The sequence below is a fragment of the Lissotriton vulgaris genome, chromosome 10 (genome assembly GCF_964263255.1).
Source record: "Lissotriton vulgaris chromosome 10, aLisVul1.2, whole genome shotgun sequence".
In the NCBI taxonomy this organism is placed as follows: Eukaryota; Metazoa; Chordata; class Amphibia; order Caudata; family Salamandridae; genus Lissotriton; species Lissotriton vulgaris.
This window is the reverse complement of record NC_141698.1, coordinates 940344612-940367274: the sequence shown is the minus strand read 5'-3', so window position 1 is coordinate 940367274 and position 22663 is coordinate 940344612. Positions and strand designations below refer to the sequence as shown.

At 46.5% G+C, this 22663-nt stretch overlaps 1 protein-coding gene across 1 annotated transcript in view; it reads left to right on the top strand.

The window, feature by feature from the left end:
- DYNC1I1 (dynein cytoplasmic 1 intermediate chain 1) overlaps positions 1-22663 on the top strand; it is a 1862117-nt gene that overhangs the window by 1120963 nt on the left and 718491 nt on the right. The gene's annotated exons all lie outside the window — the stretch shown is intronic.

Genomic DNA, 22663 nt, shown 5'->3' with positions numbered 1-22663 from the left:
TTCATTGAGGCGATGGCGTGGCATGTGTTGAGGTCGGTGATGGTGGTGGCAAAGTGGATCTGGGGTCCGGGGGGTCTGTAGACAACTGTTCCTCCGAGTGTAGCGGTGGGGTTGGTCTGGATCTGGAAGTGTAGGTGTTCGGCAGTGGGGAAGGTTTTGCTGGATGTGGTGAAGCAGAGAGTGCTTTTGTGGGCGATGGTGAGGCCCCCTTCCGGGTGGTTGGGCCGGTCCTTCCTCTGCATCTTGTATCCATCTGGATGACGGTGTTGAAGTTGGGGGTGGAGGCGGCATTAGTCCAGGTCTCCGTGAAGAAGGAGACGTCGGGCGAGAGGGAGTCGAGTTGGTTCCACATTTTCACAGCGTTTTTGTGCACAGAGCGTACGTTGGGGAGGATGCATCTTAGATTGTCGTCGGTGTTTTTGAGGGCCGGGGTGGAGGTGAAGGTCTGGCGGCAGTAGAGGCAGGAGAACTGGCCGTGGGTTGGGTGTGGTGAGGCCTGTTGGCAATCTGAGCCTTCCGCAGGTGAATACGAGGATGGTGGTGGTGTTGTAGCGATGAATGGTCGGGGAACCAGGGTTCCTGGCACTGGTCGGGTCGCGGACGGGCGCAGACTGTCTTGTCTTAGGCACCCCTGCTGCGCGTGACCATGCAGCGGCCGCCATTATGTAGGGGAGGGACAATTAGCTGGGAGGTGGAAACGGGTGCCTACATGGGGGGAGGGGCCGCAGGGGCAGGAAAAGGGAAGCGGGAAAACGCAGGCTCGGAGAAGCCACAAACAATTTACAAAAGGGAAAACAAGGATTGAGCAGTACAAATACAGTACAGGACAAAAAAAACAGTACTAAATACCCAATCCAATCCAATTACCTAATTTGCAGTTTTTTCCGAATGCCAAACAATGCCACAAAAGGATGCGGCGAGCAGGGACCGGCAGAGGCAGCCACGGGCACCCGGCAGAGGCAGCCACGGGCACCCAACAGGGCCGACAGCCTTGAACACCCAGCAGGGGGCTCAGTGGCAGTGCAGATAGCGTGGATCTGCTGGGGAGAGAACAGGCCAGTGATTAAAGGTCAAGGTCTCCCCTGCAGCGGCTGCCATTATGTAGGGGAGGGGGGAGGGACGATCAGCTGGGAGGCGGGAATGGGCGGGGACAGGTGGAAGGGCGACAGGAAAAGGGAAGCGGGAAAACGCGGGCTCAGAGAAGCCACAAACAATTTACAAAAAGGAAAACAAGGGAAGAACAGTACAAATACAGTACAGGACAAAAAACAGTACCAAATACCCAATCCAATTACTCAATTTGCAGTTTTTACCGAACGCCAAACAATCCCACAGAAGGACATGGCGAGCAGGGACCGGCAGAGGCAGCCACGGGCACCCAACGGGTCCGACAACAGCCTTGAACACCCAGGCAGGGGGCTCAGCAGCAGTCCCGGTAGCTCTGAGCAGCTGGGGAGAGAGCAGGCCAGTGACTGAGGTATTTTATTCCAAAATGTGGATTTTTTCGGCCCTCCAACATATTCATGATAGACACTGCCCTGCCAGGCTTATTTATATGTCAGAGTCAAGTGTGGGGCCTCTGATATATTGCAATCGTATTCACAAAAACAAGTCAATTTGAATAACGCTTGTATGTAGAGGCCAGCTGCCCTAGTCAGCGCACATAAAGAAGTCTATGGTAAGCTCCACCGCAGGTTTTGCGTATTGTTACACGCCAAGGCTGTCTGATCGAAATAGTGAATGGTTTAAAATAGACAGTGTAACACCAGGATCTGTTACATGAATTTGCCTTGAAAAAGTCAAGAGTGACGAAATATGTGTTTGCTGATTTTTCCCTGGAGGCGTTGTTTCCTCAGAAAAAAATCTACTTTGAACGGAAACTGGATCGTATTATTTTTGAGAATAAGCTATTGCCTGGACTTTGATACTAATTATGTTTTATAAATATTACAAGAGCATATAATTAGCATTAAGCATGTGATTGTATGTACAAATATCCAATACTGCTGTGGTTCAAGTAACTGTTTAGGAGAGTGCTGGGTGTGGTTCCATCATATGCATATGTTTGGAAGTGGTAAAGTGAGGGAGATACAAGGAAGTGCATTCTGGGAAGAGTGAAAAGAGGTGCTGATGAAGAAAGAGAGATAGTTTAAGATGTGCAGATGGACGAGATGTGTGGAGAAAAAGTACATATATATCTAACATAAAGCACACATAACTGAAGGCCGAAACTCCTTGCACAGGCCTCAATACTATTGAAATATTAGAACTGAAACATTTTGAAGGGTAATTATTTATAACAAATCCTTGTTGTCACTCATTTCTCTTAAATAGCTAAAGTCTATTGACAAAGATAATCATACTGACCAGTTTTAAGTGTAGGTCAGGAGTTGTGTGATATATCTGGATACAATTACATCTCAGAGAGAAACCAAAATACCAGCAAGGTGGCACACTGTGGGAATCTCAGAAATGTATTTTACGTGTTCCCTTTTAGAGAACCAACACATTTTTGTCTTCACATATTTCTATTTGACTGATTGTAATCAGCAGCTGTGGGCCCTTCCCAAAACCTGGTTAGAGCATTTTCTTTCAAAGTTGATGCTGCATGCAGTTCAAGACACTGGGCAAGCACACACGTTAAAAGGCTGAAGTTGTCATGTTGTTCAATTTGCACATTACAGTAACTGTTGAACAGGTGATTGTTAGACCTAGCCCTTTCTGCAGGGTTTATCCACAAACATTTTGCCTGCTACCTCTTATTTTTCTGACCCTGTTTTTTTGGGCTATAAGATTCTGAACACTTTACCATTGCTGATTAGTGCTAAAGTGCATATGCTCTCTGTGTAAATTGTGATTCTGATTGGTTACTCATGATTGAAATATTTGATTTGTATGCCAGTGTGCCAGGGCCTGTAAGTCAAATGCTACTAATGGGAAGCCGGAAGCTTGTCTCCTTTCCGGTGAAGAATTGGCTTGGTAGTTTGGTCTGCCCTGTTCCCATGAGGCACTGGGTCAGACTAATTTGCATATAGCCAGGTTCTGAACTGGGGTGAGCTAAATAACGGTGATGGATCAAGCCCTGATCTCTTGACTGGGTAAGAGTGGTCTGCTTAATTCAGACACTCTGTTCATCACCACCCCCTTTTTGAATCGTTTTTGGCCACCACAAGTGTCGCAGGGTATACTCAGACATGAGTCCCTTGCTCACTGCACCACCAGGATTCAAGCAAGCCGGGCCGACGACGGCTGAAATGCCAGAAACCGGTCCCCGGAAGCTTGTCTCCTTTCCGGTGAAGAATTGGCTTGGTAGTTTGGTCTGCCCTGTTCCCATGAGGCACTGGGTCAGACTAATTTGCATATAGCCAGGTTCTGAACTGGGGTGATGCAGTGAGCTAAATAACGGTGATGGATCAAGCCCTGATCTCTTGACTGGGTAAGAGTGGTCTGCTTAATTCAGACACTCTGTTCATCACCACCCCCTTTTTGAATCGTTTTTGGCCACCACAAGTATGGCAGGGTATACTCAGACTTAAGTCCCTTGCTCACTGCACCACCAGGATTCAAGCAAGCCGGGCCGACGACGGCTGAAATGCCAGAAACCGGTCCCCGGAAGCTTGTCTCCTTTCCGGTGAAGAATTGGCTTGGTAGTTTGGTCTGCCCTGTTCCCATGAGGCACTGGGTCAGACTAATTTGCATATAGCCAGGTTCTGAACTGGGGTGATGCAGTGAGCTAAATAACGGTGATGGATCAAGCCCTGATTCCTTGACTGGGTAAGAGTGGTCTGCTTAATTCAGACACTCTGTTCATCACCACCCCCTTTTTGAATCGTTTTTGGCCACCACAAGTGTGGCAGGGTATACTCAGACATGAGTCCCTTGCTCACTGCACCACCAGGATTCAGGCAAGCCGGGCCGATGACGGCTGAAATGCCAGAAACCGGTTCCCGGAAGCTTGCCTCCTTTCCGGTGAAGAATTGGCTTGGTAGTTTGGTCTGCCCTGTTCCCATGAGGCACTGGGTCAGATTAATTTGCATATAGCCAGGTTCTCAACTGGGGTGATGCAGTGAGCTAAATAACGGTGATGGATCAAGCCCTGATCTCTTGACTGGGTATGAGTGGTCTGCTTAATTCAGACACTGTGTTCATCACCACCCCCTTTTTGAATCGTTTTTGTCCATCACAAGTGTGGCAGGGTATACTCAGACATGAGTCCCTTGCTCACTGCACCACCAGGATTCAAGCAAGCCGGGCCGACGACGGCTGAAATGCCAGAAACCGGTCCCCGGAAGCTTGTCTCCTTTCCGGTGAAGAATTGGCTTGGTAGTTTGGTCTGCCCTGTTCCCATGAGGCACTGGGTCAGACTAATTTGCATATAGCCAGGTTCTGAACTGGGGTGAGCTAAATAACGGTGATGGATCAAGCCCTGATCTCTTGACTGGGTAAGAGTGGTCTGCTTAATTCAGACACTCTGTTCATCACCACCCCCTTTTTGAATCGTTTTTGGCCACCACAAGTGTCGCAGGGTATACTCAGACATGAGTCCCTTGCTCACTGCACCACCAGGATTCAAGCAAGCCGGGCCGACGACGGCTGAAATGCCAGAAACCGGTCCCCGGAAGCTTGTCTCCTTTCCGGTGAAGAATTGGCTTGGTAGTTTGGTCTGCCCTGTTCCCATGAGGCACTGGGTCAGACTAATTTGCATATAGCCAGGTTCTCAACTGGGGTGATGCAGTGAGCTAAATAACGGTGATGGATCAAGCCCTGATCTCTTGACTGGGTAAGAGTGGTCTGCTTAATTCAGACACTCTGTTCATCACCACCCCCTTTTTGAATCGTTTTTGGCCACCACAAGTATGGCAGGGTATACTCAGACATAAGTCCCTTGCTCACTGCACCACCAGGATTCAAGCAAGCCGGGCCGACGACGGCTGAAATGCCAGAAACCGGTCCCCGGAAGCTTGTCTCCTTTCCGGTGAAGAATTGGCTTGGTAGTTTGGTCTGCCCTGTTCCCATGAGGCACTGGGTCAGACTAATTTGCATATAGCCAGGTTCTGAACTGGGGTGATGCAGTGAGCTAAATAACGGTGATGGATCAAGCCCTGATTCCTTGACTGGGTAAGAGTGGTCTGCTTAATTCAGACACTCTGTTCATCACCACCCCCTTTTTGAATCGTTTTTGGCCACCACAAGTGTGGCAGGGTATACTCAGACATGAGTCCCTTGCTCACTGCACCACCAGGATTCAGGCAAGCCGGGCCGATGACGGCTGAAATGCCAGAAACCGGTCCCCGGAAGCTTGCCTCCTTTCCGGTGAAGAATTGGCTTGGTAGTTTGGTCTGCCCTGTTCCCATGAGGCACTGGGTCAGACTAATTTGCATATAGCCAGGTTCTCAACTGGGGTGATGCAGTGAGCTAAATAACGGTGATGGATCAAGCCCTGATCTCTTGACTGGGTATGAGTGGTCTGCTTAATTCAGACACTCTGTTCATCACCACCCCCTTTTTGAATCGTTTTTGGCCATCACAAGTGTGGCAGGGTATACTCAGACATGAGTCCCTTGCTCACTGCACCACCAGGATTCAAGCAAGCCGGGCCGACGACGGCTGAAATGCCAGAAACCGGTCCCCGGAAGCTTGTCTCCTTTCCGGTGAAGAATTGGCTTGGTAGTTTGGTCTGCCCTGTTCCCATGAGGCACTGGGTCAGACTAATTTGCATATAGCCAGGTTCTGAACTGGGGTGATGCAGTGAGCTAAACAACGGTGATGGATCAAGCCCTGATCTCTTGACTGGGTAAGAATGGTCTGCTTAATTCAGACACTCTGTTCATCACCACCCCCTTTTTGAATCGTTTTTGGCCACCACAAGTGTGGCAGGGTATACTCAGACATGAATCCCTTGCTCACTGCACCACCAGGATTCAAGCAAGCCGGGCCGACGACGGCTTAAATGCCAGAAACCGGTCCCCGGAAGCTTGTCTCCTTTCCGGTGAAGAATTGGCTTGGTAGTTTGGTCTGCCCTGTTCCCATGAGGCACTGGTTCAGACTAATTTGCATATAGCCAGGTTCTGAACTGGGGTGATGCAGTGAGCTAAATAACGGTGATGGATCAAGCCCTGATCTCTTGACTGGGTAAGAGTGGTCTGCTTAATTCAGACACTCTGTTCATCACCACCCCCTTTTTGAATCGTTTTTGGCCACCACAAGTGTGGCAGGGTATACTCAGACATGAGTCCCTTGCTCACTGCACCACCAGGATTCAAGCAAGCCGGGCCGACGACGGCTGAAATGCCAGAAACCAGTCCCCGGAAGCTTGTCTCCTTTCCGGTGAAGAATTGGCTTGGTAGTTTGGTCTGCCCTGTTCCCATGAGGCACTGGGTCAGACTAATTTGCATATAGCCAGGTTCTGAACTGGGGTGATGCAGTGAGCTAAATAACGGTGATGGATCAAGCCCTGATCTCTTGACTGGGTAAGAGTGGTCTGCTTAATTCAGACACTCTGTTCATCACCACCCCCTTTTTGAATCGTTTTTGGCCACCACAAGTGTGGCAGGGTATACTCAGACATGAGTCCCTTGCTCACTGCACCACCAGGATTCAAGCAAGCCGGGCCGACGACGGCTGAAATGCCAGAAACCGGTCCCCGGAAGCTTGTCTCCTTTCCGGTGAGGAATTGGCTTAGTAGTTTGGTCTGCCCTGTTCCCATGAGGCACTGGGTCAGACTAATTTGCATATAGCCAGGTTCTGAACTTGGGTGATGCAGTGAGCTAAATAACAGTGATGGATCAAGCCCTGATCTCTTGACTGGGTAAGAGTGGTCCACTTAATTCAGACACTCTGTTCATCACCACCCCCTTTTTGAATCACTAATGGGATTGCAGCACTAGTTGTGCCACCCACATGTGTAGCCCTGTAAATTTCTCAGACCTGCCACTGCAGTATCTGCGTGTGCAGTTTTTAAATGCCAAGTAGACCTGGCAAGTGCACACACTTGCCAGGCCCTAACTTTCCCTTTTCCTACATGTAAGGCACCCCTCAGGTAGGCCCTTGGGCAGGCTGCAGTGTACGTGAAAGGTAGGACATGTGTCTGTGTGTTTTACATGCCCTGATACTGAAATACTTTAATTTAATTTTTCACTGTTGAAAGGCTGAATGTTCCATAGTTTAACATGGGGGCTGCCTTGTAACATCGTACAAGTGTAACGTTCCATTGGGATAAGATGATGAAATTAAGTTTAGGCTCTCTGAGCTCAAAATGTATTAACACACCTTTTAGTAAAGTTGTTTTTTGAATTGTGTGTTTGAAAAGGGCACTTTTAAAAAGTGGGCATTTGCTTGCATTACCATTCTGTGTGTTTCTGCCTGTTTGTGTATTCACCGTCTTGTTTTGGAGTGTCAGGAAACGGGGATGTGCATTCACTCTAGCCAGTCACAAGGAGGGCTGAGGTGTGTCCTGCTTTACCTGGGTGACTCATCGCTAGGCTTAAAAGAACTGGTCTGCATTTAGAGTGGTGGGAGGAGTTTTGCTAGCGGCAAAATAAGCTTTGTCTCCTTTGCACAATGATGTCTCCACCTTCTGTGATTAAGCTGGACCAAATAGGTCAGGACTGGTTTGGACTGGGCTCAGAGACCCTTGCCACAAAGAGAATAATTGAAAAATGGGGTATAAGTATTAGACCTAAAACCCCAGGACTTTAGATCACTCCTGGAAACAAGAGGACCCTGCCAAGAAGACGAGCTGAAGAACAGTGTGAGGAGTGCTACCTTTTTTTGTATGAGGGGTGGGTTGGCCTGCAGTTGGTCCTCCAGCAGTAGAAGGACTGGACTGTTCCTCAAGTAAAAGCGTGTGAGGAGTGCTTTACTTTGCAGCCTAGCACACAGAGAGCGCTGTTTAAGGGTCCTAGTGGTTTTTTTCCGCAGCGTGTGTGAGGGCTGCACTGACCTTTGCGTTGAGGCACAGGAGGGGAGAGCTTGTTGTTAAGGAAGTGCTCTCTCCCTCCCTGGTAGCCTGTGCATGTATCCTTGCTCCCGGCAATGACAAAGTAGGAAAATCCTGCCTGGAGTGCCCCACGTTGCCCAGCAACGACAACGTCATGGAGGGTGGAGCCCAGCCATCGCCTAAGTCCTAGGATGAAAGTGGAGACTTTGCTCTGGGTTCAGCCAGCAGAAGTGGAGGCTTCATCCCATGCAGCAGCCCTCCCTGGCAGCTGGAATTGCTCAGGGCTATTTAGTGAATGATGCTGCCAGCTGCCTTTTCATAAACGAACAGGGGCTTGTTCTGCAGGTGCACTGCATGAAGTGTCAGCTGCCTTTCCCCACATGAAGCAGGAGGGGACCCTGAGAAGTCACCCCGCTAACTGTGGTGTTGCGTGTATGCCTCCCACTAATTCTGAGGCTTGCCTGGGGTACTGTTGCTGGATTGTCGGAACAAGGTGGAACTTCAACAGAGGCCCTCGATTCCCTGTGAGGATTCACCACATTCCCTGTTATAGGCCCACAGGTGCTGCTGTGGCCAGTATCTTTGTGTTGAATTACCGTATAACCCCCAATAGGCATGCAGGTGTGCTACAACCTATATTCTTATGGGGATATTTTGTGATAGATGCTTTTATGGTGATAGGTGCTGATCCATGGGGTTTTCATCCGCAGGTGTTACTGCTGCATTTCATGCCCTAACTTAGTGTTACAGGTTGGGCTGATGGTTGCACTGTCAGATTTGCACAGTATGGATCATTCATATGTTTTGGGTGCATTACCCAACTGCTTCATATTTATGCCCTAATGTCATGATTTGTTGTTTTATACTTTTGAATGAGAGGGCAAAGAGTATCATTTCAAGCTCTACATAATATGTGCTCAGTGATAATATTGTGATGATATGTGCAGCTGAAAAGTAATTACTGTACTGCACTACCTGTACTGTTATGACATTTGCCTGCGAGGCAAAGTGATTTATGGTTTGTGATTGTGGCCTGTGTGTTGATATACAACAGAAAGAACTATTTTTATATAACTTGGTGCGGAGTCTCTTCGTGGTGTATTCATTGTGTGTGTGTGTGTGTGTGTTTTGTGTTGTGTTGTGTTGTGCAAACGCTTTACACATTGCCTCTGGGATAAGCCTGACTGCTCTGCCAAGCTACCAACGGGGGGGCGCACTGGTTATCTTGGATGTGTAACTCCCGTACCCTGACTAGAGAGGTAGGTTCAGTCTGGCTTAGGTGCATAGACTAGCCAACCAGAAACCCCATTTCTAACAGATTATTTCTGCTCTGAAGAAATCCCAGACACTTCAGATACTGAACAAAGGCTTGTTCTGAATAAAGTACATTTCTTATATATATCACAATTATGATTTATAACAGCGCTTCTTAATGTTTTGCCTTCTGTGGACCCTCCCTGAACCACTGATGACTGAATTCAAGGGACCCTGGCCTAAGCATATCTATGATTTGAACCATTACACATTATGAAATATTTTATTTAATTTACAGACAAATAATATGCGAAAATCAAATGTTTTGTTTTCAATTTGAGGGTTAGAGGTTTCCAATGCTGGGTTATCTTTTATATACTAGACTACTAGAATATCACTTTGTCTTTTTTGCTAGTAATTCATACAAGTTTATTTCTTAGAGAATACAACTATGCTTTAGATTTTTTTTATTGAAACCCATTTAAATTCGAGAGTTAGCCCAGTGCACCCAGTGTCCTCTTAAAAGATTTCAGGGACCCCCGGGCGAGACATACTTTGGGGGCCCCTATTCTTAAAAACGTTGAATTTTCTCACTAAAATTTCCAGCCAGTTCAAGCCCACGATGTCAACAAAATTAAATTCCGTTTTAAATTGTGAAATATGTCTTGCCTGGGACCCCAAAAATCCTTTCAAGGACACTATGTAGAGAGTTACAGAGTCAGCACTCAAGTAGGCAGAGAGCTTTAGATAATGAAATATAATAGACAGAGGTCAAATAGAGAGAAACGTTGACTTTCTGAAGGGGGCCCTTGAAAGGCTTGGGCCCTGGGCGATTTCCCACTTTGCCCATGCCTTAGACGTCTCTAAGTGCAGCATCTTTGGAGAGGCATTTTCCTATTGCCATACTGTAAAAAATATCCGCTATTTGTGGCTTGTGGCTTCACACCCGAATCGCTAGATCCCTGTGCAATGCACTGAACTAGTTCCTCGGCACAAACAAACATTACATCATATCCTGTACCAGTGCCCATTCAGCTGCAAGAACAAACGTTTTATCATAGGTGAAGGTGTCAAACGCAAGTCAAGAGGTCAGGTTTACAGACTGTTGTAACTGAAAGTTCTCCAATCTCTGGAGGAAACAGTAGAGAATAAAATCCAGATTAGAAGTGATGTTTTGCATTGCCAGCATTACCGATTAAGGGAAATTGGACAGACCTTTGATGTTACTGCAGCTTTAAAAGGAAAATGTGTGGCAGAATAGGATAGTGGCACACAGCTGGACTGTTAATTGAGAGTGTGCACTCTTAAAATAGGCATACATTGCCTCTGCATTCAAAAACTGCAAATGCAGCTGCCCTTGTGCTCAATTGACTAAAAAGAAATGCTTACATTTGGAGCTCCTATTTCAAAGGAGGGGAATGTTTTGGTTATCGTTGACAAAATGCTGCATCTTGTAATATTTTGTTGCATTATAAGAGAAAAACGCAATATTTAAAAATGCTGTCATATTGCATGGGACGAAGAGAGAACATGGATGCTAGCATTAGATTCGACTGCATCACAACAGGAGACATTGCCCAACACCCCTAATATGGAAGGAGTCTTACACTAGAATTCAATCAAACATTAAAAAAACTGTGACAAGAGCATAGTTTTCCCTGGTTTTCACAAAAATAATAATTTCTTTTAAGCTTCAATATATTTTTTCAAAAAGTCTTTTGTGAGAAATGTAATTTAGGAAAAGAAGCAAAAAGTGGCAAAATGCTAGTGCATGGTTGAAATGTACATATCATTTTCCTCGTCCATAAGACATTGTTTAAAAACAGTTTCAAATATTAATGAAAGAAGCACCACAACATAGAGCTCTTGTCGACTGGTGTGGTGTGCTGATAAATGGCCGTACAGCAGTTTAAAGATATTAAAGCTGCACATTTTACCTATTTGCCTGTAGATTAAAAACATATACATTTCTCAACAGTGGTAACATCTACCTCGGTATGCACACGTATAGTGTATGAGTACTGAATGACAGTGATGATAATGTGACTTATTTCTGCCAAAATCGTGTTTGTTAATGCATGAAAATATTCTAAATTTCTAAGCTTTAGTCTCCCTAGATTGTGTTTTTAACTAGGCACATCTTAAGAATCAATAAAATATTCAATTATCAATCTAACAATAATTATCCTACGCCATAATGATCGGACCTGAAAAAACAATGACGCGTGGTTGATATGCCAAGTAACAATGTATTGCAGGCAGACATTTAAATTGGCTCCCTAATGGTACATCATTCCCACACAACTGTCTCCAAAGAGTTTATTGTTGCAATATATTAAACTGCATTGATTATGGTAAGTAAGTAACTGCATTAGAATCAGTTTAAGTAACTGCATATCAAAGTGCCTACTTGAACTACATCACCACAATTCAAACAACTATTTTTATTATTCAATTTAGACCTTTAGAATTAATGAGCCAGGAGGCAGACACAAGGGTATTGAACCTGTCAAGTGGGAATCATTTTAGATTCATAGTCTAGTCAACGTGCAGTAGCATGCTAATTGACTAATCAAGGGTGTCTTGCTGCTCTGTTATGTAGCAAAATACATTGCCTGATTGCTGAATGTTAATTTGTGCAGTTATTTGACACAGTAATTTTGGTTTGATTGTTCATTAATATATTTTAGCTACTTTTTTTATTGCCATTATCATTTTTGCTTATTTAGCTTCTATATTGTGTATGCATGTGCCTAACCTGGAACCATTCATTGCATACACGAGGGCAACATTGTGTCTCTATAATAGTTATCGTCAGAAAGGGTTTGTTGGTTGTCTGGGGTATGAGCCCTGGTCAAGCAGCAACTACAATTATTGTCAGGGTAAGAGGCAGGCATACCCTAAATTAAGCTGTGCTCACCGTCTGGTAGCTTGTCTCAGAGCAGTCAGGCTTAACTTAGAGGTAATGTGTAAAGTATTTGTGCAACACTTCAACAATAAAGCAGTGAAAACACCACACAAAAAGATCTTGCTCCAGGTTTAGAAAAATAGAGTAAACTTTAATAAATAAAACAAGACCACATGATAAAAAATCCAAAAGAAGAACTGGAGAAATTGAATTTTAAAGTTCTTAAGTAGAATAGCGCCAAAAAGCCAAATTCTCTATTGGGGATATCCATTTGTGCTAGACAGGAACAAGTTTAGGCTGACCGCGATGGGGCACAGGTTAGCTACAGGGACCCAGTTAGGACCACTGAACAAAACACGTAAATCCGTATTGTGTAGCGTATCGTGGATTCGCTCCGATAATGCGTCATGAAGCAGAGGCAATGCGTTGGTTATGACATGTGACGATGCTACATTGCACAGTTCTGATGCTTCAACGTCGATGATACAGTTAACAAGGCTTGTAAAGAAAATTCCGGTGTCGAAGATGCGTGGCTCAGTAGAGATGATGCCTTGGTTCCGATGAGTGACGATGCTGCGATGCAGAGTTTCTTCTTCGAGGCTGTCATTGAAGAGGGATATGAGGAGTTTGGGCTGGGTATAGCATTCCATAGTGGCAGTTCTGAAAGGCAAAGCATCAGTCCCAAAATACGAGAGGTGGTGAAGATGCAAGCCTTATGCAACAGGGCGAATACACGCAGCAGCGGCGATGCGCCGGTTATGCTTGGGGATGCGCCACTCAGCCGAGGAGATGCATAGGTTCTGCTCAGGAATGTGTTGGTCAGCAGAGAAGAGGCGTTGGTTCCGCTGGCAAGCACCTTAGGCCCACTTCCCAAGGTCCAGTACTGGGCTGGCACCACTTGGTAGGGTAGATTCACAGCTGGCAGAGTCCAGGTGCAGAATCAGGGTGGTTGGAAGTCTTTTATGTCCATGAGACATCAGATCAGGAGGTCAGCCAAAAAGCCCTTGGAGTTACTCTGGGTTCTGGGGTCAAGTGATGCAGGTCCAGTCCTTCTCACTCAGACAGAGGGTAGTAGGCTGCAGGACAGCCTAGCAATGCAGGTGTCCAACACTGAGCAGTCCAGCAGAGTGGCAGTCCTTCAGCATCACAGCAGTCCTTCTTCCTGGCAGGGTATCCAGAGGTCCAGAAGTGTACTGAGGTGGTGGTGTCTGAGGTCCAGTATATATTCCCACTGGTGCCTTTAAAGTGGGGAAGACTTCAAAGACAGGCCTTTAAAGTGCACAGAGGCCCTGCCCTTTCTGCCCTGGCTCCACTACAGGAAGGCATGCAGCCCTTTGTGTAGGGTCAAGACCCAGCCTATTCAGGTGTAAGTAAGGGTCCATCCAGCATATACCTGCCAGGATGGCCAATCAAGTCACACCTAAGCTCCCATTCTGTGTAGCTATCTGAGGGAATACACAAAGCGCAATTGTTACCCACCCCAGGCATGTGATCATAGACAAGCAGCAGGCAGTGGCGGTGCGTCCATTGGGGGCGTTGCCCCACTAGCCATGGACGACCGCGCACTGCCAACATGATTAAATAAATCTGAGCGCGCACTGACAGGCACCCGCACTGCGCGTTATCGGCCCCTGGACAAGCCCGACAGAATCGGGCACCGCATAAGGATGTGGGCCGTGGGGGGCGGGGCTGCGGCAGAGAGTGACAGGCAGTTTACAGGCAGCCAGAGCAGAATAGCGAGGGTGACAGTGCGCATGCAAAATCCAGGAGTAGTCAATATTTTGACTGGTCCGCGCATGCGTACTGTAGACCTTCCCCCCCCCCCCCCCCCCCTCCCCTATAGTACTTAGAGACACAGGCAGGGACCCGGGGCCCCGGTCTCATTATGGGCAGATAGTGTCCTGCTCGTGAGCCAATCCTGGCGCAGTGGCGCTGTTAACGCTGCGCCAGGATTGGCTGCTGCAGCAGGATGGTGCCGTGCGTGGGTGTTGTCTGGCTGTCTGCTCTTCTGCTGAGGGCCGCACTATGTGGCCAATCACCTATGGCTATATCCAGCCATGTCGAGGTGATTGGCCATTTCCCCTACGCTGTCGGGACGTCACCGCGGCACCATGGTGGGAGTCGGGACGGGACCCATTCAGAAGCTGGTGCAGGGCGGTAAGTTTTATTTGATTTTTTTTCATTAAACCCCTCCCGCCTCCCCCCGCGACGAGCCGATTACCCCATTTCCACCCCCACCCACCCGAGACAGAGAGAACATGACCCCGATTCTGCAAGGGCAAAACTACATAGCACGAGCTTAGGTAGCGAGGGACCCATGACGTATAGCTAAATTAGTTATTAGAAACTGCTAAAACCCTGAATGAAGCCGTGGTCAGGGTGTTAAGGGCATGTAAGGACCAAAAACCAGACCACCGTATAATTGTGGCGAACTTTGCGTGCCCTGGTGCAGCTTTGTACCCGGGCCGTGACACAGTCACTGCGAGCAACTCGGCAATATCATCTTCTTAAAGATGCTAAGGATGGGACCCCCTAACCCTCGAGTTCCCTTTGACGTACTAACCGTGACCTCCGACTCAGAATGAAACCATTGTGTAATCCTTCATTTCGGTGGACACCAAAATTTATATTTTATAACGTAGCTCTGCCTCGTACACTTTATTTTAGATCACGCCTTTGAAGTTACAGCCAAGAATCACAATTGAATTTATAGCGGATGCGCACAGACAGGCGTGTAGTGGGACTACAGTGCCTAAGTGCCACCATTGCCTACGTAACGTTTGTTCTTGTGTTGGAGTGTCTGTCTGCCATTTATACCTATACTTGTACTTTGTACGCTTTTGTAACCTGCACAGTGCACACATGTCACTTTTTCCTCCTGTAATGTACCGTTTGCGCCTCTTGTATTTTGTTTGCTAACGATTGTCACTTTTGCCTCATGTAATGTAACTTTTGCTTTTGTAATGTTCACTTGTATCAGTTCTGTTCCTATTGTGAAGCGCTCTGACACCTTCGGGTAAAGTCCGCGCGAGAGAAAAACCCCATAAATAAATACAGTAATGAGGGACATCAAAGGTCTGAGCTGAGGAGAAACTTGCAAAAGGTTAGGCAGCAGAGGAAACGTGGGATGACCCGAGTGATGACTGTATGCAATTCGTACTTGCAGGAACCCAAATGAACAGGAAAGTGTCTAAAACTGACATAACTCAAAGAAAAACAAACGCGCCAGAAACATGTGACAAACGAACTGAGAACATAAGGCCAGTGTGTATATAAGACGTTTCCCCCAATACTTAACACAGATTGAGCGGTCGCTGTTGAATTTATCTTTTTCCGAAGGCTTATATGATTGAAAAATGTGAATATTATGGCTACTGTGAGAAAGACGGGTTAGAGACTCTTTGGAATTCAGAAGTTATAGGGCCTCAATTCTAACAACTGGGAATGTGTTCTCTTATGTGGCTGTGACCCGGTTATTATTATGGTGAGCGAGACTCTGGGGATGTTCTTTGGTTGAGGTAAAGTCACAAAGGGATGGGGGCTGAGCCCGATTCCATGATAGTCGGGGCATTGTGTGACTGTCACATCCTTGTTACTGCGGGAGTGTTTTAGAGATCTGGGTCCCGTGTTTCTGCCGTGCCTGCTCTATCCTTATTATTGGGGCAGGGGATGTGCGGTGCGATGTACAAGTCATTCTAGTTTGTGTGCCTGCTCTATCCTTAATACAAGCACCACCTCTTTAAGGTTGTAATGCCCAGGGGCAGTATATATTCAGTGCCCATTTTGCCCTTGTTGATGGATGGAGCGGTATTTGTGAGGTTGTGATGACCTGGGTTTTTTGTTCCTTCAGTGCCCACTCTGCCCATGTTATGGCGCAGTGTGCAGTTGTGAAAATGCGATGCTCAGGCCCTTCTTCCTCCAGTGCCCGCTGTGCCTTTGTTATTGGGGTAGTGTTTCTAAGGTTGTGATGCCCAGAGCTTGTCTTCCTCCAGTGCCCGCTGTGCCTTTGTTATTGGGGCAGTGTTTCTAAGGTTGTGATGCCCAGAGCTTGTCTTCCTCCAATGCCCGCTGTGCCTTTGTTATTTGGACAGTGTTTGACCCACAGTCTACGTGCCTGATACACTCTCTATTCCTACAAACATTGTACCTCCTATTCCTACAAACATTGTACCTCCATCACCCATCTGTCTCTTCCTGTTCTAATGAATGACACGAGATCTGTACATCACTTACCTACCTGCCTGGTCACATTGTCGGTCCATCACCCCTGCGCCTGCCTGTGTTCATCACACTGTTTCTTCAGTCCCTATTTGTAGATCTCTGACCTGACACATTACCTGTCCATCACTTGCAGGACTCACCCTGATCCCTTCTCCTTATCTCATTTTTGTTTCCGTTATTTTATCACCAATTCAGTCTGTTCTTCTCATTATTGCTTGAAAATTCACCCTTTTCCCACTCTTTTTTCTAAACTTTCTCAGAGGGAACCCCACCGAACCCCCCCATAGGTAGTTCAGACTTGCAAGCTACGCTCGCTCGCCACAGTTAACTACGACAAATGTTTTACGCCCACCACTTTCAAATGTCACCAGCCGCCACTGGCAGCAGGCACCAAATGGCTAAAGTAAGAAAATGCCTACTTTCTAAAAGTGACATTTTCAAATTGTAATTTAAAATCCGACTTCACCATAATTTTGGATATTAACACCAAAGCTGAATCCGTTTTATATTCTCATTTGGCAATTACTCTTATAAAATGTAATCAGTGAATCCCAATGTGATCCTATGGGAGATACATGCCTTGCAGTAGTGATATGTCTTTGAGGTTTTTTCGCTACTGGGACATCTAAAACTTAAAAGTACACGCCCTGCCTTCTGGGCTCTCCAGGCTGACCTTTGGGATGAATTGTATGCATTAAAAAGGAAGGGTTGTTTTATTTTGTCAGGTTGAAATGGCAGTGTAAATGCACATACAGGCTCTGCAATGGCACAACTGAGACATGTTTAGGGGACTACTTAAATGGGTGGCATTATAAGTGCTGCAGGCCCACTAGCAGCATTTAATCTACAGGCCCTGGGTACATGTAGTACCGCTTTACTAGGGACTTATAAGTAAATTAAATATGCCAATTGGGGGTGAACCAATAGTGCCATGTTTAGGGGAGAGAGCGCAAGCAGTTTAGCACTGGTTATCAGTGGTAAGTGTGCAGAGTCCTAAAACCAGCAATATCATGGTGAGAGAAAGTGGAGGAGGAAGGTAAAAAGTTTGGGGATGACCCTACAGAAAGGGCCAGGTCCAACACAAGTCTTCTGATTGAAAGGGAGATGTGAATCAGCCTTGGCTCCTTACCATTATTGGTGATTCCCAAAGCATCTGAGAGCTCAGCAACACCTCTTTGGCCCTTTTTACTGAAATGCACTCCCAGAAAAATCCAGGAGCAGCTACCGAATATTTGCTTCATAGGGATGAAGTTGAATGAATATGTTATGTTATTATGAGCTTGTAGAGCGCATTATCACCCAGGGGTATCTAAGCGCTATCAGCGGACACACAACATCAGTAGGGCACCAGACCACTCAATCACAAGGGCCCCCATGCCTCCAGGAAAAGCACGGTCTTCAGATTCTTCCTAAAAAGTAGGAGATTTGTTTCTTTCCTAAGTTCAGCTGGGAGAAGGTTCCATGCCAGGGGGACAGTGCTAGAAAAGGCTCTGCCACCCTTGGATGCAAGGTTGAACCGGGGACAGATCAAGTTACGTGCCTCAGCAGACCGAAGGGTCCTACTTGGCGTGTAATTAATGAGCCGGTCCTTGATATAGCTGGGGGCTGAGCCATAGACGGCCTTGTGAGCAATGCAAAGGCTCTTGAATTTTGCTCTTTGAGCAATTGGCAGCCAATGTAGATCCCGTAGTAGGGGCGTGGCCCGGTTTCGCCTAGGTTTATTGAAAATGAGCCTGGCCGCATCATTCATCAGCACCTGAAGTCTGGCCAAAAGGTTTTTTGGGAGGCCATAATATAAGGAATTGCCGTAGTCCAGCCGTGCCAGAATCAGGGCAGAGACCGCCAGCCTGAGGGTGGAGAAAGACAGTAGTGAGGATAGTTTCCGCAGCTGACCCAGCAAACTAACATAGGTGCCCACCACCGCTGATACCTGCTGTGTCATGGATAGCAGGGCATCAATTCTGATGCCTAAGCTTTTTACTGCTACTGCTGGTTCTGGAAAGGGCCCCAGTTCGGCCGGCCAGAAAAGATCGCACCACGGATTAGCAGCTGTAGTGACTGCCAGGACTTCCGTTTTATCCGGGTTTATTTTTAGAGAGTTATCCGACATCCAGTTGATCGTAAACTTGAGAATGTCTTGCATTCTCAAGTGGGCTGTAGATGAGTGGTCAATCTGGATCAGAATTTGCGTATCGTCGGCATAGTTATAAACCCTGAAGGCCATCCTGTTCACTGCTGCAATCAGAGGCTGTAGATATAAATTAAAGAGCAGGGGTGAAAGGGCTGAACCCTGGGGCGCACCACAAGTCAACTTGGCAGGATTTGACACAAGGTCTGCTAGTTGAACTCGTTGCGAGCGATCTTTGAGAAAGGAAGTCAGCCAGGCCAGAACCGTGCCCTGTATCCCTTGATCCCTAATCCGCGATAAAAGTCAGCAATGATTACCGGCATCAAAGGCCGCGGATAAGTCCTAAAGGACCAGGGCACAAGGGTTTTTTTGTCAGCTTTGAGTCTCAGGTCATCCAGCACGGAAAGCATCACCAATTCCGTGCTGTGATGGGCTCTGAAACCCGCCTGATTGGGCTTGAGGAGATGATTGCCTTCGAGGAAGTGGGTGGGAGAGTGCAACACATGTTGCTCCAGAATTTTGGCGAGAAAAGGTAGCTGGGAGATTGGCCTAAAATTCTTTAAGTGTTTTGGATTGGAACCTGGTTTCTTTAGAAGGGGAACCACCTGTGCGTCTTTGAAATTGGCGGGAACAAGTCCAATATCCAAGGAGTGGTTCAGCAGGGCAAGGACTTTTTCCTCCATCCCAGACCATCCCAGTTTAAAAATCTTAGGCGGGCAGGGGTCTGCTGGAGAACCTGACTTCACGCTGTTCATTATAAGAAATAGAGACTCCTTGGTGAGGGCAGGCAACCCCGACAGACAGTTTGTTGTTGGCCTTGACGAAATAGAGGGAGGCTCAATAGAGCACGAAAGATTAGGGGTCTGTCTGATTTCTACCATCAGATCCTTTATTTTATTCATGAAGAAGTCTTGAAAGTCTTGACAGTCCGTTAAATTAAAAGTTGGATTTGGCCCCTTAACTGTCCGTAAATCGTTTAAGACTTTAAATACTTCTTTCTGCGGATTGGCAGCCTCCTGGATTGCTGCTTCATAGAATTCAGCCTTCCTCAAACGGATAGCTTTTTTATATGATGCAAACTGCATAGTGTAAGCCTCCCGCGCACTAGGCATGCGAGACGTACGCCAAGCTCTCTCACATTGGCAGAGGACTTCTTTATGTTCCCTAAGAGCTTTGTTAAACCATAATGCTCCTTTGCCCTTGTTCCACATATCTAATTTTATGGGCCGGAGCAACTACCTCGATAGCCTCCTTAAGTGTAGACACCAGGGCAGCACTTTCGGTTTCCAAATCTTCCACCAGGGGCGGGAGGTATTTAGATTGTGATAGGATAGCTGTCAAGTCAGAGGCTTTGACCTGATTCCAACTGCGCAGCAGTTTCCAATCTGGTTTAATTTCCCGCTGTCCTGTGAGGAGTGGGAATTAGCCTTCAATCAAATAGTGGTCCGAACAGGAGCATGGGGAGATCACAAGCGGGGCCAAAAATGGGCAGGATGACCAAATAAGATCCAACGTATGGCCCCTCTCATGTGTAGGCTCCCCCACCAGCTGAGTAAGTCCCAGAGAAGCTAGAACCTCTTCAAGTTGTTTAGCCTGACCATCCTTCTGGGTTATTTTCCTGTGGAAATTGAAGTCACCAAGCACCACCAGTCCTTCATATCGGGTGCGGAGGTCATGAACCACTTTCAGGAAAGGTTCCATAAACCTAATTGTTGTGTTAGGTGGACAATATACTAAAAGGAATACCACACAATCTGTGGGGGAACAGAACTTCACACCCAGTACATCTGCACCTTCAATGCACTCTGAACAGAGTGTTTCCGTTTTCAGAGTGTCTTTGAAGAGAAAAGCAACACCATCCCCCCCCCCCTCATATTATCTGAACGGTTGGCATAAATAGCGGTAAATTTAGGGGGCAGGGCAGCCACCAGATCTGGCGTCGATGATTCATTGAGCCAGGATTCAGTGACACAAAGGAGATCCAGGTTATCCTCATGCAAAAGGGAGAAAACTTCCAAACAATGCCTCTGGAGGGAGCGGGTATTAAGTAATGAGAAACTACACCCCTGCCTGCTCACATGCTTTGATGGAATAGCTGGTGACGGAGCCCTGCTTGCCAACTTAGAGCTTACATCAGGTCTCAGAAGCCCCTCCCGCTTGAGTTTCAATATTACTCTATCGGGTAGCGGACAGACCGCCGATTCACAACACATCAGGGTCTGCCTAGGATATACCAAGAGGGGACCAGGGGTGCTGGCCCCTGGTCCCGGCCTGGCGCGGACGGGCGCAGATGGGCTCGCCTTTGGCGCGCCCGCGGCGCGAGTCCGCTGCGCGACGGTGCCGCCATTCCCTGAAGTAGCAGTCACCCGGGAAGGCCCACCTGCTCCCTCCCCGAAGTGAGTCACTCCGAGGGGAGCCCAAATATAGGTCAATGAGCTCTCCACGCAAGCGGCACCAGCCGTGGTGGAACGGGGCAAATGACCGGCGTTTGACAAAGTGCAGAGTGAGTAAAAAACACACAGAAAGTACACTTTAAAAGGAACGATATATTTAAAAGGGATGTAACTCTCCACACATTTAAAATATCAACGGCTGTGCAAATAATAATCGGTACAGTACTGGTCGGGATAAAATAGATTTTAGCAGCAAGCTGTGCAAATAGCAAACAGGGCGCTCCGTAATATAGCAGCTAGCACCTCACCAAGAAGCGCGTCCGCATTCTAACATCTTCTGTACATCTCCCCCTTTACTGTGAAGAAATCTATGTCAATGTTTTATATAGGGGGCCAAGAAATTACCAATTTGGTCAGGAACAAGGTTAGAGGCTGAATCATTAATTGCAGTTAATGCACCAGACTTATTCCCAGTGTTTATCACCAGGACATTTCACCAGCTAAAAATAGATGAGATTTGGGGTGGAACACAGGTCAAAATTGTAAATTACCACAGAACCCAGATGCTGAAACAGCGATTTTCTTAGCAAAATCCTAATTTCTCAGGTGCTGCTCAGTGAGTGAGAATATCAGGGTATTCTATCACCTCAAAATTACAAATAACTGTGGAATCAGTAATTCTGGGTGGAGGATTGCTGCATCAGTTTCCTTGCCCCAGTTATATCAAGGGCTGTTGTCTATAGATCGGACGTTCTCTGAACATCACCTGAGATACATTAAGTTAAAGTTTGCAAAGCAGTCTCCAAATATTAAGTACTATTGCTGTTACATTTCCTAGTTTACATACAAAACATGTCTTTTTCAGGAGATTTAGGTCACTACTAAAAGTTAAATTAAGCTGGTAAATTCTAGTTCACACTGCAGGTGGGCTGGGAATACCATAAAAGGATACCCACTCCCAGAAGTACTGATGCTCACAGTTTTGGAATGAATTACGGAGTCCTATGGTATTGGTATGTCGAGGATGTAGGATACTGTGATATTCAGTTTTACCATATGGGTGATGTAAGAAATGCGTAAATACCAAAGAATCTTGATTTTCACACTCAATTATCATGGTAATTCCCTATTTTTGACACAATTCTCAGCAGGAAATGGCACTAGATTTTTGCTGATGAAAATGGCATTGGTTAGAATTTCAGGCATGCTGTTTTACTTAATTATGTAGGAAATTGCCATCTTTTGGGTAATGTACCCCCAGATTTTTACCCTCTCTGCTTTACTGGCTTTTGAACTCTGTGCACTTTACCATTACTAACCATAAGTAAAAATGCTTGTGCTCCCTCTTTAACCATGGTTATATTGGCCTAATCCTGAATGCACTTTTAACTTGTCCATAGTCTATGGTGTAGAAAGTGTGCCAGGGGCCAGGAAATTAAATGTCACTTATTCTGCCATCCAGTATAGTTGCAGTTTAAACATGGCTTCAGGCCTACCCTATGTGACTTGACTGCTGCAGTGTAAAACCAGCAATGCAACCTGCCAACATAAGCCTTTTTGAGAGGTAAATCTCCCTATTAAATGTTAGTAAGTCACCCCATGTAAGCCTTGTAGTCCATAAGATAGGTTGCATGATTTTTAAAAGTTAGACATATAGAAGATTCATTTTACCAGGTCGCTACAGTAACAAGACCCAAAAATTTTTTTTTAGCTGTGGCCCACATAGTTGTCCTATGGAGAAAATCACAGTGAGGATTAAAATAGTAATACTAACTCTAAAAAGTGACCAGATAGAACAAATTGGATACATTTAAAACTAT